The sequence below is a fragment of the Apteryx mantelli genome, chromosome 5, assembly GCF_036417845.1.
Source record: "Apteryx mantelli isolate bAptMan1 chromosome 5, bAptMan1.hap1, whole genome shotgun sequence".
Taxonomy (NCBI): domain Eukaryota; kingdom Metazoa; phylum Chordata; class Aves; order Apterygiformes; family Apterygidae; genus Apteryx; species Apteryx mantelli.
This window is the reverse complement of record NC_089982.1, coordinates 46,422,671-46,428,670: the sequence shown is the minus strand read 5'-3', so window position 1 is coordinate 46,428,670 and position 6,000 is coordinate 46,422,671.

The following is a 6,000-nucleotide window of genomic DNA, read 5'->3' as shown; positions in this document are numbered from 1 at the left end:
CCTCTGAAATATTATTAAGATGAGGCTGTATGTGGATTAAAATGGATAACTCTGCACCAGTTTACACTCTGATCGTTTCTACAGATTTGTATTCACTGCAATTCACACAATTGCCCAGCCAAGTGTAGATTTCACAACACCAAGGCTGAAGACAAGTAATACAGGATTTGGCTATAGACTATAGACTAAGTCTATAGGATTATACTTGAGTATATGGATTTTGACCACAGAATCAGGCTCAGCCAAACTCCAAAGAATAGCAAGATAGGGCTAGTATCAGATAACAATTTGTGTTGAACAGTGGTTCAGAATGTCCCATCTATATTTCATGTTACCATCTAACAGGCAATTTTATTCCAGAACACCTTTTAAAATATGATGGTGTTTTCTTAGGAAATCAAGACTTTTTTTCAGTCCTTCCTTCTAGTGATTTGAGCTCAAGATGCTTCCTGACTTTAAACCTTAATAGCAGATGATTAGAGCAATGGAAAAATTCACTTTCTGAAGTCAAGTCAAGTTCTAAAAGAAATCTTTCAATTGAATTTTGGATCCTATATTTTTTAATGTAAGCCAGAATATGTGTTTTGGTACTTAGAAGTTATCAGAGTACTGTTTTGCAACACAGAAAGCCTACCCAGTCCCAGCACATCATAGACCTTTCTTGGGGGTGATTCCAATTTCATGTATCTGGGCTTAATGGGTTCTACCTCTGCTGAAGCTGGAGTTAGCCAGTATAAACATATATGAGAATTAAGCCTTCAGTTTTTGTCCTTTCATGACTACAGAGTCATCTGATCAGGACAAGGGAAAAGAAAGTGTAGCTTAGAATTCAGTTGCTTGGCTTTAAAATCCACGTGCACTCCATAGTACTGTTTAGTCTTTACATCCCCATAATGATAAAATCATATAATACAGCAGAATTCAGTATTTATTATATTACCTTACTCTTCCTCTTTCACTCTCTCCATTTTATACAGCATTTATTCTTTCTAGTCATATGGTACACATACATTTCCCTTAACATATGCTGTACATCCTTGTTTGGTGAATGTGAAAAACAAACATCTGATTAGAACCAGAAAGCCACTAATGAAACAAAGTGGTCATTATTCCTTATAAAATAATCACTGAAATGGACTTCCTAATATTCTTCTCAATGGGTATTTCCTCAGTAACAATAGGCTGATTGCTGAGTTGGATTCGTAATTGAGAAAGATGAAAGATATTGAAAAGGCTTAAGGTCAAGAAGGATGCGGAAGTTTGGACTTTTGTTCTGAAGACACCACAAAGTGTTTGACAGAAGCCTACAGTTTACCAGAAAGCCATTTTCTTCCTCTTTGTAACAACTTCTGTTGTTTTCATATGCAAAATTACGGTGAAAGTAGAGTGCAATTTAAACAGAGGCAAGTCTGCAACAATAGTACTGATTTCAGATGGTACTGAAGGCTTGCAAGAAAATAACACAGTTGTGTCTGACCACATATGATCAGCGAATGTCTCACATTCAAGTGTTCTGCAGTTCAAAGCTGGTTCTGTAGTCTCACAGCACTATTGCACTTACAGTGCAATGGAGTCATCTTGTATGTATCAGGAGTGAACTACTGCCGGCAGCTGAAAGGTTTGTGGTTTTAGTGAGCATACTTCAGTGTTGCCCATCTTGTATTCACTCTCCAGAGTGGTGCACAATTTTCTCCCATCCCTAGAAAAATTGCTTCAGGTCAAATCAAAACATTTTGTTTCAAATCTGATTTCTCATATTATAATTTCCAGTACAATATAAATGGGAAAACATTTTGGAACAAGGAAATTTTGAAATTAGAAAACCATAACATTCTGATGAAGTTGAAATGGAGACTTTATCAAATGTCTTGTTTTGTTTTTTATTTAATGAATTTTTGTCAGAAACAGCACATTTTCCTGAATGAAAAAAATTGTTTAAGAAAATAATCCTCTCTGCAGGGGCTTCTTAAGAAAATAAGCAATTCTTTTAGTAATACCACACTGACAAATGATGTTTTTTAATGATAATATTGTTGTTTTGTTTTAAAGCATAGTTTTTTTCTCCATTTCTTTTTTAAAATGTACGTGGCCCATAAAGTTTTCCACTTCTAGTAACTCACTCTCCTTGGTCAACCGGACACAGGGTTCCTATAAATAGCTGCACAGCTCTCCTGTGGACTTCAGAAACTTTTTGACTGCATGGACTCAACAGGATTTTGAATTTGCTATGGCTTTGTTAAAACTGAAAACTATCCTTTTCCAAATGCGTGATGGCTATTGATCCAATGAAAACATTGCTATATAAAGCAAAACATGGGCAGTTATTTTCATGTGCTTTACAATGTCCCTAGATTTACTTTAAATGGTGAAACACATTTTTTTCTCCAGGCTCATTGAATTCATAATAGAAGGAAATTTGTTTGGGGAAAAAAATCTAAGAGAATACATCTGTATGTTAAAAGTTGCGTTCAAAAGGATACTGTTTCAGAAAGTAGTGCACACTTCAGAAAATGTGCAATTTTGGTGAAGTCTTAATATGCCCAGTTCCTTCCAAAAACCTCTACAAGCAAATTATATCCTACACCTGCAAGGATGACTGCTTTAATTCTCAGTGCAGAAGCTTCTCTTTTAGTTCACATCCTGATATATATTCCACTGAAATTAAACAAAGATGTCACTGGCTTCAGTGAGCTTTGGATGAGTCTTCAAAGGTATTTGTAAACATAGGAATACTATATACACCGGTTGGCTTACTCGTATAAAAAATGTACCTACTCAGTTTGCAGAACCAAGGAAATACATATGTTGTAGAAGATCAATAGGAGAAGAAAAAAACTCAAGTTTACAATATTTACTAGCAAAACAACAAGGACATACAGAGAAGAAAGAGGATCAGATGTAAGAGCTCTGCTTTAGGACTTAGAAGAGATGAATTTAAGGCCTCACTTTGCTAGCGATTTCCTATGTGATCTTATATCACTCTGTCCTTCTGTACTTCTCCTTCTGTAGGAAAGAAGAATACTTCTGTATTTCTAAAATGAAATGGATAAGTTTATTGAAAATAGTGGCATGCTCTGATGCTGTGGTATAAAAGGCAGTTCAAGGAGGGCTCCAGAAGAAGCAGCAAGGCTGGCGCCAACTGTAAGTCCCAACACCATCCTTTACCTTCCCCTGCATTCTTTCTAACCCAGGAGTTGCAAGACCACAACCTCCCCTCTGGAGGGGCCAGATTCAGTTTTTGCTACTTTGCTGAGAAAGCCTTGAGACATTTCTGGAATCATGAACCTCGGAAAGAAAATAATTTCTGAACTAATTCTCTTGTTTATGTCAACTCCTCTTTGATGGAAAAAAAGCTGTAAAATGGAATGCAAATAAAATTCAAATAGAATTCAAGTGCCTCTCCTGCTGTGAAATCAGACAGACAACAGTGAAGACACTTTTTAAGAAATATTGGGATCCTATACTAATGGCATCTTAAACATCAGGACTCAGATCACAAATGCAGGATAGCACTAACGTATAGGCCTTAATTACATAAGGTAGGACAACACATTCCTAGTCTTACACAGATGAATGCTTCTACTGGTATTGATTTTGCTACTTGTGCTTAATGCTAGGTATGTGCCTTAGTCTTGTTGAAACAGGGGCCAAAGAGGATTCAGCAAAAGCCTTTAGAAAATAGGGGTCCATGCCTCTAAATAGACCTAATAAAGCAATAGACATTTCACATTAAAAAGTCACTGAATGAGTACATTAATGGTTTTAGAAGCAGGGAGAGGATTCCAGGCCACCTTCTCACCCTGCTGGGACACAGTCCTTATATTATTCTGTCTCTGGTCTTTGTGCCGAATACTCAGTGCTCTTCTGGGAAGAGTGCACCATTCTATTTCTTCAGCTGGGACAGTCGTGTGGAAGAATGGTTAAGTGAAAAGGGGCATGATCTCTTAGAAGTGAGCAATCCTGTCTTCACAATAGAGGGAGGATCCCGCGGCTATGTGAACTGTCCTTGAGCATTCCTAGACCATTACAGAAGGGGAAGGCAAGTAGTGGTAAACAAGTAAAGGAGGGGGCTGACAAGCCCCTCCACGTGAACAGCAACTTTGCACCAATCGTGTATTCGCTTTAGGCGCGTGAACAGAGACTGTAAACCAATCATACAGCTATTGCTAGTGCATGCTTATTGCTTGTCTATATATACTCTGTGTAAGCTCTAATAAAGGGAGAACGATCATACTCACACTGAGACTCATCGTTACTCCGGGTCTGTCTCCCACTCCGACACAGTCGCTCTTCTGGGGAGGTAAACTGAAAGTCCCTCAGGCTGAAGGAACAATTAAACCTGAATGCTTCTCTTTTGGAAGAGTACTCTGACCACTAGGCAGTAATAGAAATGTGTACCACCATCATCACCATATGCATCAGCACCGTATTTTCTTCCTATAAAAATGACTGTGGCTGAACCCAGAGTAACTGGTGTAAGTTAAACTTATTCAGACCATGCCTACCCCATCAAACTCTCTGGAGAAGTCAGTCACAGGGACATTTAGTCTGTGACTCCTAAATAGCTATAGCCATGAAATAAATGACAAACTTCTCACTTCAGCCAATAGAGTGGCAAGTCCATGAATGCTTACTAGCACAAGCTTATGCACCTTCACTTCATTTTAGAAAACTTGGGTTCTTAATTCCACTTTAGTTGGAGATGCTTAGAAGTTTATTTGTATCTAGTGTTTGGTCCTTTTCTTGAATAATCAGAGTTAATTTACTCATTAACTTATGCTTTTATCCCAGCCTTATTGTTGTATATGGGCAGTACAAACTTATGCTCTCCGAATATATACATCTTTGCAACAATCTCACAGTGAATTTTATTTGCTTTTTTTCTTCCTGTCTCTAAGGGCTAGTATCCCTCATTTTATATCTTAAAATATTGTAAGATAGTTTTATATAAGTATTGATATATTGCATTATATATGAGAGCATCTGTATTCTTAAGATAGAATCCAGGGTGCATCTTTTCCCTTTAGGAATATGTTGATATATATTGATGCTTGCACTAATCACAACAGCCTAGCTGAACTGCACTTTGCACAAACGTACATGGAGGGATAATTAACATTTCCCAGAAGACAATGACTCACTAAAGGAAAGAGTCAGCCAGGGACATAGCATGTCCAGACATTGCAGATTACCCAAGTTGTTTTATTTCAATGCCAGCATACTGAAATCAACATTGGTTTATTATTTGTTTGGTCAGTCTCAACATAACTAATTAGCCTTAAAATTCACCAGAAATGGAATAACTAACTCTCTAGCTAGCTATTGAACAAATAACACTACAAAGAGTTAATACCTAAATTAAATTATTAAAAAATAAATTGGGGAAAGGCTTCCAGCACAATCCTACATATTCTATTCTCTACTCTGCAACCCTACTATATGTGTAGACAGGTGTCTTTCCTTTTCCATTTAGATATAAAGAGCTCTCTATCTTTTACATTAGAGTCAACACTTTCCAGGATGAAAGTTTCTCTGATATTTATAACTTTGTCTCACTTATGCCTTTCCGACTCAGGAAGGCTATCCCTGTTATTCCCATGAAGACCCAGTAGCCCTTGTGGGAGACTCTCCTGTACTGACGATGCTCCCCCTGCTGACAACAATCAATCAGGAAACGAAAATTCATTGCAAGAGCTTGAGGGAACAGAGGAAACACCACTTTGGAGCAATTCATGGGAGAATGAAATAGAAAGAGTAGAGGCAGTCTTCGGCAGAAGGAGATGGGTGAAACCAGGGAACAGAGCAGCAAAAGATCTGTAATCATTAAACCACATTCTCTAAGGGATCTGCAATTGAAACCTGATCTTTCTAATTAACATCGAGTAGGAAGGCTGTAAAAGTTGTCATGGGTTTGAAGTTTATCTCATTTGCATTTGCACTTTCAACATTTTTTGGAAAGAACTTACAAGGAGCACAAGAATTCCCTTTCAGCTGGGGAAC